The sequence below is a fragment of the Babylonia areolata genome, chromosome 21 (assembly GCF_041734735.1).
Source record: "Babylonia areolata isolate BAREFJ2019XMU chromosome 21, ASM4173473v1, whole genome shotgun sequence".
In the NCBI taxonomy this organism is placed as follows: Eukaryota; Metazoa; Mollusca; class Gastropoda; order Neogastropoda; family Buccinidae; genus Babylonia; species Babylonia areolata.
The window spans coordinates 37,350,039-37,360,971 of NC_134896.1; the positions used below are offsets into that span (position 1 = coordinate 37,350,039).

The 10,933-nt window shown below is 38.3% G+C and overlaps 1 non-coding gene and 1 pseudogene across 1 annotated transcript; both read right to left on the reverse strand.

The window, feature by feature from the left end:
• Nucleotides 1–3,236: 3,236 nt before the first annotated feature.
• LOC143296771 (U2 spliceosomal RNA) lies at nucleotides 3,237–3,420 on the reverse strand. Its single transcript, XR_013057189.1, has one exon. It is a non-coding gene; the product is annotated as a U2 spliceosomal RNA (small nuclear RNA).
• Nucleotides 3,421–10,203: 6,783 nt separating this feature from the next.
• Nucleotides 10,204–10,293, reverse strand: LOC143296775 (U2 spliceosomal RNA; annotated as a pseudogene).
• Nucleotides 10,294–10,933: the final 640 nt, after the last annotated feature.

Here is a 10,933-nt window from a genome sequence, read left to right on the forward strand (position 1 = left end):
GAATGCACAAGTACAGCAGTGCTGCTTTAAACTATCAAGGAAAACACTTGAAGTCAGAAGCACAAAGAAAAACTTCACTATCTTTTCCAAATCACATGGGGCAAAACATCCAGTGAAGGGGCAAAAGGCCCACTAGTATGCGTCTTGCCCCAACACCTTATAGGCGTTTTGCCCGGGTTTGAAAACACTTAGAATTTCCTGGAAAAAGCGAAGGAGATAAATCTGTTTCAACAATACGATTCATTAGCTGACACATTCCTTTTACAAAACGATATTACCGAATTTTGCTTTGAATGAAGAACAGACACTGCATGGCATCGAAATTTCATCAGCATCCCATTTACAAAAATCAAGGTGAAAACGATCAAACGCATGTGGAAAACATAGCCGACTTCTGAGTGGCCTCCGTGTTGGAATGTGTTTTCCCGGCTGTCAAGCGGAAACAGTAAAAGTGTCATTGTGTTGCTGTGTACCAATATCTCCGATATTTTGGGGGCAGGCGTTTGACCCTGACTGGGCTTCTTGCCCCGAATTACCCTATGTTGTTGCGAGATGTATGCAATATCATGTAAATTCTGATTTATGACGACTTTTGCACACACACACACACACACACACACACACACACACACACACACACACACAAATCAGCCTACTCTCCTCTGGGGGGGAGAAAAAGCAAATCAAATACAAAAATCTCCTCTTCTCACACTCTCTTTCCGTATTACAATCATATTAATTATTCGTATTTCCATATTGCAATCGTATTATTGTAAAGGAGATAAATGAACCAATGAAACAAGTAGCTTTCTTATGATTTCACATGTTCATGATAATTTCTTGCAGCCATCTTCCATCAGCATGATTTTCAGAGGCATGTTTCTTAAACGCTAGATTGACTGAATTTAAATTCATCATAGTTGGCTACTACAGCTGTTCAGCTGATAAATGGGTTGATTCAGTTTTATTACATCATCGATGGACAAGTGCATGGGTACAAGCAATGTCGGGTGTGTGTGTGTGTGTGAGTCTGATTGGTTTAAAAGGTGCCCCTCTCTCTCTTCTCTGTCTGCCTTTTCGCCATATATTTATATATTTCCATTTTATCTTCTTTTTTATCCTATGCTTTCCAGATTCTGTTTGCCAGGCCTGGGTGAAAAAAAAATGATAAGAAAATCTAGTTATTGTGCTTATCTCAATAACCTGGGGGAAGGGGGGATCGGGCGAGGGGTGTAGGAGGAATCCGCTTCGTTTTGGTTCGGTTCTCTTTTCCTTTCTTCTCTTTTTCTTCTCTTCTCCAAACCCTGCCCCCACACCCCCCACACAACACCACAACTTTCAACCCCTCACCCCGTCCAGTCCAGACGACCAGTCAGGCAGACGGACCTGACTGCTTGAGTAAATATATATATATGTCTGTTGGCATATCATGGGTTGACAAGATTAAAATCTTGGGTAGGGTTTGGAAAAGTTACAGATGAGGACGTTTGGATGCCGGTTTTAGGCAAAATTCGAAAAAGTCTTAGATGTGTTTAAAGGTCGAACATTGTCGGTGTATGGAAGGGTTATAATTACGAACAACATGGTTTTGTCCAAGTTATAATATTTAAGTTATATTTTTGCGGGAAAATATTATTAAAAAATGAAAAATGAAGTCTTTTCTTTCTTTTGGGGCAGTAAAAAATGAATATTTATGTAGAGACACCATGTATATGAAAAAAAAGGGGTGTTGGTGCTGTTAACTTAGTGTACGTGTGAAAATAGCTAGTATTCACTCGTCACAAATCTGTAAAATTATGTTTGATGATGATCCAATTGGATGGGTTCCTTTATGACTTTACACGAGTTAAAGGTTTTTCGAATTTTGTCTGAAACCAGCATTCAAACATTCTTATCTGTAATTTTTTCCTTTATTCAATTTGGCTCCCGAGCTCCTTCAAAATTATTCTAACCAATTGATTACCCTTTCTGCTGAAACCTCGTTTGACAGGGAAAAAAATCACAATCATCTGCAAAGACTTCTATCTTGTTGTTCTGCCTTACTGGTGGTTGGATACATTGAATCTGTTACACAGTGTTTTTGTTGATAACTTATAATCTACATTTAACAAGGAAATAGGTCTGTATCTTTTCTTTTCTTTTTTCTTTTTTACACATTTTTAGAATCTGTCTCAGTATCAGTATCAGAAGCTCAAGGAGGTGTCACTGCATTCGGACAAATCCATATACGCTACACCACATTTGCTAAGCAGATGCCTGACCAGCAGCGTAACCCAACACACTTAGTCAGGCCTTGAGAAAAAAAATAAAAATAAATAAATAAAATAAAATAAATAAAATAAAATAGATAAATAAATAAAATAAAAAGAAATAAGTAAATAAATAAATAATTAATTAATTGATAAATACATAAAAAGAGAACTATTACTAATAATGACAATATTTACAAGGCGCAAAAACTTGAGGTCAACTGCAAGCATACGAAAAATAAAATAAAATAAAATAAAATAACTCATCTTTACATAATAATGAAATATGCAAAACTTTCTGAGTTATGAGTCCAAGTCAAAAACTACGTGCTACTTTGGCACTTCCACCGCTGATCTGGTGGGAATGGTCACCTCTGCTGCCACCTCCCCTGCTGCCACCATATCTGTTTCTGCTGCCATGGCTGTCTCCAGATGAAGATGCTTTGTTGTCGTCCATTGATGAGTCCTGAAGACTCTTGCCCTCTCTTCTTCTCCACCTCAGACGATGGCCTCAAGATAATCAAAACTGTTTTTTCCCCATCCCTGGGTGGCATATCTGGGGTTCCCGTCCTTCTCCTGGTGCTGCGGTGGCTGCTGCTGCTGTTCTTGTCTGTGAATAATATCTGGGGTTTTGAATGTGTTTGAGAAGGAAGATTCATGTCATGGACAGTATTTCCACCGAATCTGGAAAATATGCCCTAGACTTATGCAACTGAGGAATGTGTGCATGTGGTTGTGAATTTTAAGAGAACTGCACTGCTGTAGTTTGGTACTCTTTGTTATTGTTCATTTTGTGTAAGGAATGTGTGTGTATGTATTTGTGAAGGAAGATGCATGTCATGGACAGTATGTTTTCATGATTGAGTCAAACCTGAAAGTCATGTTTGTGGCTGATCACCTGCAGGAAATTTGCTGTTGTTGCTACTTTTTGTGAAAAGGCCAAAGAAGAAAGAAAACTGATTTTTTATTTTGTTATTCTCCCCTAGAGGGGAGTGGGCCGATCCTGGAGGTACTGCAATACCAGGCCAACCCGTGGCGAAGGTGGAGCAAGCCCCTGACACTTCGCCGAGGTTCAAAAATCAGTTTAATATCGTAGCCCCCGGGTAGGGGGCGTATCAGATATTAAGCTGATAAGAACAGATACTTTTTTTTTTTTTTTTGTAAAAGTCATCTTTATTCAGGTTTCACATATTACATATACTTCACAATCACGTACTCATCATTTAACCAATCCATTCATTGCATATAACATATAAACTTGAAAGACGTATACGCACGCGCACACACATACTCACCCATCCACACTTACACACACACTCACACACACGCATGCAGATACCAAGAAATCTCCATAAGGCAATCTTCGTCAAACAGACACTTCCATACTCAGTTATAAATAATCTTAACTTCAAGTTTTAACAATAGTAAACATTGTAATAAAGTATTGCAACCACGTAATCATCATTTAACTAGTCAATCCATTCATTGTACGTAACGTATAAACTTGAAAATCGTACAGGCGAGCGCGAATGCGCGCGAGTGTGTGCGAGCGCGCGCGCGCGCTCACACACACTCCCACACACACACGCACGCACACCCCAAGAAACCTCCATAAAGCAATCTTCGTCAAACAAACATTTTCGTACTCAGTTGGTAATAATCTTAACTTCAAGTTTTAACATTATAACAAAGTATTGCAACTCTAACTAAAAGGTTAACGATCACTGTGAATGAAACCTTTTCAAAAACCAGTAAGGCATACTCACATACTCTTAACAAGCTATTATCACATATACACGCAACAATCTGTAACAAATCATTCTTTGCTCGCATGGAAGTATCCATTTCAGCAATAAAGTGTTCTTCAATATTCAAAACACTCGTTACACACACACACACACACACACACACACACCACGCACGCACGCACGCACGCATTCACACTCACACCCACACGCACAGCATATATCAATCTTTACTAACAAAAGTTATTTCGGAACTCAACTGGAAATACCTTAACTTCAAAATCAAACGTTAAATATACCAGAATATTGAATGTGAAGCGGATAATCTCAAAACGTTTTCAAGCATAAACTGTAAGTCCGCACAATATATGCAAAATGAATACACCTACACACGTGTGCTTGCGTATGCATACATACACACACACACACACACACACACACACACACACACACACACACACACAAACTCATCATTCCAAGTTCATCAACAATGTAAAAGAGTCAGTAGATAGTTTCACCACTTGCTAAACCCGTACAATTTTTTTTTTCCCTTTCATTCTGTAGCTAATGCTTGCACACGAATGCATACACCCACATACCTTCACCATATGAACACCCACACTTTGGCATTTTTAAGTCAATCTTTCACGGTTCAGGCTGTCATCAGTCATACAAGGGAAGGAACTCCATAATTTTTTACAAATTCTTTTGCTTGGGTTAATTCTCTTGTTACGAAATATGGGCGAAAGTTGAAAGTTATTAAACATCTCGCGCATCACTCTCATCAAAAGCACATGCAGTCAAAACCGTGGAAATTATACATATATGAATATCGATGGTCATACTCACATCTGTAGGAGGAATAGACACAGTAAATAGAGACAGACAGGCCGACAGAGAGAGAGAGAGAGAGAGAGAGAGAGACAGAGGGAGAGAGAGAGAGATATGACTGGTTATTCATATTCGATATTATGGGGGCACAAAACTTCATGTACTGGAATAGTAAAAAGGAAAGGAAGTTACTTTATTCACATGTCAAGGCCAAAATCGAAAATGAGACCATCACTGCTTGTGTGGCAAAAGTTATTAAAAGCCCACAGATTTGTAAATGTTTCGAATGGTAATCTTTTAAAGTCAACCCACACACGAAGTTTCAGTCTTTTCAGAAAATGTTCTGCAATGTCTACAGGCCTAACTCTTTTCTTATCAAAACGGGATTTGTTTCTGTTGAACCACACCGAGTACCGATATTCAGACAAAATGATTAAAAGAGCGTTTTTCCGTGCTGGGCAGCGAACAGTCTTATTAAAGACAGAAAAACGGATAGTTTCTAATGTAATTCCTAAACAACCGATCTCTCTGAACCACAAGGTTAAAAACTTCTTTGTCATTTGGACATAGGTGCAGTAATAAAACAAATGCTGTGTTGTTTCGATTTCTGTTTTGCAAAAACTGCACCATTTGCTCACAGGCATATTATAAACATATAGACGATAAGCTACAGGTAAAACGTCGTGCGCGAGTTTAAACGTGGTGTTGATGGTAACTGGGTCAAGGTATTTGTTGCTTACATCTTTAAAAACTTGTGAAAAATTTATCTGTGGGAAATTACCAATTACTTTGGGTATTTCTTTATTTTGTTCTGATAGAGTTTTATAATATATTTTGCACTTTCCACCTTTTACCAGAGAAAAAGTTGAACTCGTTTTGAAAATTTTATTCAGAGTATCCAATAAAGACTTGTAATATGGAGGAACATCTTCAATGCAATGTGGGATACAATTGGAGAAATGGTAATCTTTGAATTTAATCAGCTTTAATCCTAACCAAATATGACCATAAGCCACCCACGCAAGAGAGTGGTTATCGTAAACGACTTTACTGATCTGAGTTAGTTGTAAACTCATAATTTTCTGGCGAATATTTACGGCTCCAATGCCACCTTTTTCTCTGGGGAGGTACATTGTACTTCTGTTAATAAACTCGTTTTTACTATTCCAGAAAAAGGAAAACACTTCTTTTTCTATCAGCTCAATGATACGTTCTGGTACGTGTACAACAGAGGCCAAGTACCACAATTTTGACAGAAGCATAACATTCACAATAACTGCTCTTCCATACAGAGACATAATTCTTCCACTGTATAAACTCAGGGTCTTTTTGATCTTGTTCAAAACTGGCATCCACACTTCATCCACACTTACGTTTCCGTACCACACACCAAAAATTTTTATTTTTTGCACCCAGCTTATGCCGAAGGGGTGATCAGATCTGTTTCTCCATTTGCCCAAGAAAAGCCCTTTGCTTTTTCCTTGATTTAATTTTGCCCCCGATCCCCTCTGAAAATACTCAAACCAGAAAAAGACCCTTTGGATCGAGTGGTCGGTGGATAAAAACATATTCCCGTCATCAGCAAAAGCTGTTATTTTTTGTTCACTCTTTCGACCTGGGAGTCTAAAACCTTTAACTTCTTTATCGTTTCGAATTTTGTTCAAAATGGGCTCAAGACAAAGAACGTACAATAATGGGGATAAACTGCAACCTTGCCGCACAGATCTGGTCACCGCAAAGGGAGTGGAAATGAAGTGGTTAACAATCACACAGCTTGAGATATCAAAGTATATGGCTTTGATCCATTTTAGAAAGCCTTCTCCCATTCCGAAAGCTCTTAATACTTTAAAAAGATAATCATGGGAAACCCTGTCAAACGCTTTTTCTTGGTCTAAGCTAAGGAGAACTCCTGGCAAGTTCTTACTGTTACAAAAGTTTATAATATCACGGACCAAATGACAATTGTCAATTATAGAGCGTCCTGGGACAGCACAAGTTTGATCTGGGTGAATTAACTGATCCAACACAGTCTTCAATCTGCTACTTAAAATTTTGGTTAGAATTTTGTAATCCGTATTTAGCAGAGAGATTGGTCTATAACTTTTCATATCTGTCGAGTTTTCTTCATCTTTGCATATCAATGAAATAAAAGACATTTTCTGGGAATGAGAAAGGCTCTCTGACATATGTATTATGCGGAACATTTTAACAATCACAGGTGATAACAAATCAAAAAAGGTAACATAAAATTCTTTAGTAAGTCCGTCACATCCAGGCGATTTATCTGTACCCATTTCTTTTAAGGCTGTTTTTATTTCATCTAGGCGAATTTCGCTTCCTATGATTATTGAGTCTTCTTCAGACAGCTGTGGTAAGTCACGTACAAGATCTTCGGTTACGGAAAAATCCACTGTTTCTTTGTTGAACAAATGTGAGTAAAATTCAACAAATGATGCCATTATTGTCTCAGTGGAAAGACACTTTTCACCTTGTGTATTAATTATTTCTTTTATAATTTTTCTTTTCCCTTGAATCAGTTCTTTTCGCAAAAAGAATCTGGTTGGTTTTTCTCCTTTATCTAGTAGAAGTGCTTTGGAACGAATTTGGGAACCTTTTAACTTATCAGTTTGTAATTTCAGTATTTTTTCTTTTATCGATTTTGCTTCTTCCCAGCATCCTTTTTTATCTAGTGAAAAATATTCTTTTCTTAAAGATGTTTGTTCAAAATTTTCTCTTCTAATTTTATTTATTGTGAACTGAATGGTTTCTTCTTTTATTTTCGTTTTCAGGCTGTCCCACCATTCTAAAAGTTCTCTATCCTCTGGTATTTCTTGTAACTGGCAAGACAAAAAGAAAGTCATGTAGTCCACATAACATTCATCAAGTATAAGAGAGTTGTTAAACTTCCAATAAGGCTTACCTATTTTGGTATGTGAGAAAGAGGATAATGTAAGAGCTACAAAGAGATGATCTGAGTTTGCATACAGAATATGTCTTATGTCAGACATGGCTGGTATCAAGCAAGAAGAAATATAAAAACGGTCAAGTCTACAGCTAACGTCCCGTCCTCTCCATGTGTATTCTTTCGAGTCTGGGTAACGATTTCTAAAACAATCAATCAGTTCGAAGTCCCGAATCAAGGTTCCTAACTCTTGCCATCCTCCCGTCCCTTTATGTGGATTACCTCCCTTCTTATCAAGTTCTAAATTTTCTACACAGTTAAAATCGCCTCCTAAAACAATGGGGCGCGCGCATAACATAGCAGAATAAAGATCATTGAAGAAATCTTTTCTTTCTTTCGGGACTGTAGGTGCGTATATGTTTATCAAACGAAAACTATAGTTATTAATCTCTAGATCCACATACACATAACGACCGAATGAATCAAAGTGGTAATTGGTAACAGTACAATCTAAAGAAGTGTTTATGTATATGCCGACCCCTTTTCCCCTGTTTTCTGTAAAGGACCAATATATTTTACCTTGTAATATTTCTGAGATGTTTGTTGCTGTTTGGATATTGTCAACGTGTGTTTCTTGTAGGAAGCAAATATCGATTTTATGTTTTTTGAGTCTCTCCTTTAGGAAAAGCACTCTTTGTGGGTCTTTTAGACCATTACAGTTTAAAGAGTAAATATTCATCATGCATCATGAGAAACACATATTTATTCAAACAGAAATGTAAATAGTAAAGAAAAATAAAGGAACAAATTCAATTTAATAAAAACATTGCACCAAGTGGTTAGACCTTAAATCTAAAACATTGCGCTACACAGCTGTGACGTTAAGTTTGTGACGTACATGCTCTTTTTTTTTTCCGGGAGGTTTTTTTTTGGGGGGGGGGGGGGGGGGGTTGAGTCCATTTTGGCAGACGACCAAATATCTCTGTACACCTCCTGCTGCCCAAAACATTTCAATGAATTGTATCACACCTCCAAAACATAACTGAACAAACAGTTCCGTTGCTAACGCCCAGGGACATCTTCGTGTCTCTTCTCAAAGATCAGCAGCGAAGAAAACACCTTCAGCGTCCCGCAAATGACAAAAGTCAACCATTAAAATAACTGGTAGGAAGTCCGTCTTTGTGTGTGTGTGTGTGTGTGTGTGTGTGTGTGATGGCAGTGTTGTATGTTTGTTATACGTTTCTTTCTTTCCCTTTCCTGCCCTTTCTTTTGGGCGATTTAGGGCTTGTTGTTTCAACGGTAACAATTTCTGCCACATTCAACATGTTAATAGCACTGGTATCAACATTTTGTGGATTTGACCCCCCTTCCTTTCCCCCTATTGGAATGTCACATTCCGCTTTTTGTTTCTTTTTGGAGGGTTCACGCTCCTCCTCCTCCTCCCCCTGACCCTCCTCCATCTCTTCCACAGTTTTCAGTGATTCGTTATCACTGGATATGTCAATATCTTCTGGTTTATTTTCCTTTCCCTCCTCCTCTTTTCCAGCTTCCTTGGCAGTGCAAGCTGTGGTCAACACAGTCAATCCTACATTTGCCTGTTCCCAGCGTCTGGGTCTGGGTTTTGGTGTTTCATTATGTGATTTAATTTCTCTCCCCTTTCCCTCCCCCCCCTCTGGTCGTCTTTCAAACTGTTTGTAAACAAATTGTGCCCCTCTATTTTGGTCACACTGGGCTCTTTGATGCCCCAGACGCTTACATTTCAGGCATAAAGGTTGCCTGCCTGTGACCTTCAGTAGTATTTGGAACGAATCCTTAAAATCCACAACATGTGGAAGCTCATCCCAAATGCCCTTTTTCCCCATCAGTCTGTACAGACGGACCCCGTTGAAGAGTCCGTCATTGATATCTTTTTCCAACTTTGTATGAACAATTCTAAATCCTTTTTTTTCAAAATATTCATTGAAGAAAGCCTCCTCCACATGGAGTGGGGCCCAGTGTACACGAACATCATTCATCACGTCATCTTCTTTACTTGCGAACACACTGACATCTCCTATATGAAACTCTCCAACAACACTCCTCATTCTTTCCGCAGATTCCTTTGTACGAAAAGTGACAAAAATTTCAAAGGCACTTTCCGCCTTCCACATTCCAATGAAATCTTTCACACCATTCTCTTTCATACCATCTAAAAATTCCGACCTTGTAATGAAAGCGGCCCGTCTTCCAAACAAATGGAACCTGACGGTTCGGTCCTTCACGTCAAAGCTTACAGAGTAGCATTAACCTTTTCCTGAACACTTTCCTTTTTTTTTTTTTTTTTTCCTTCAAATACCCTTGAAAAAAGGGAATTCAATGAGAGAACATTAAGCAGACGACACACAAAAAAAGCAGACGGCACTTCCCGCCACTACACAATAAAGCAGACGGCACTTTACAAAAACACAATAAAGCAGACGACACTTCCCCGCCGCTACAAAAGTAGCAGACGGCACTTCCCGCCAATGACGTAAAAAATAAGAACAGATACTACACTTTGATCTTAGCCAAAAGGCCGAGAAGCGATACCGGCAAGCGGTTCAGAAATCCCATCCCTCTTACGCGCTATGTTCATATTTCTGTGGTACGTTATATTTCCTAAAACCAACTTAATAAGTACAAATGATGAAAAAATGTAATACTTAATATACGTCAACAAATTACTGTTAAACAGACAGTTTCATACTGTTGTGTTTTAAAAATGAATATGAGAAAACTAATATAATCGATTACAGCTATTGTTACAAAACCCCTTCAACTTGTCCTGAACAAGTAACTTCTGTTACTATAAATAGTTTTGCTGACCCATAGTGAGGCTGACCTACTGAGGAAGATGGTCAGCCACCTGAAGTTCAAATCAGCCAATTGGGGGACTCAGGCTCTCAAATATTAATCTGATCAGAACACACTCCTTTCTTGCAAAAACAATTATTTAATCAATTAATGGGACTATACTTTTCTCTCTTTTTTTTTTACAAGCTAGGAAAAATAAACATTTTTCACACCAAGGGTAAGCGGACAGTGAAGGTTTCATGCGGAAGGGAAGCAACTCAACATTAAAATAGTTCCTTGTTCATAAACACTAGTTATTTTCCTTGTATCACACATCCAGGAAATCAAGTGGAGTGGACTTTTCTTTAATGTCCTGTCACACATACTGGTGATTG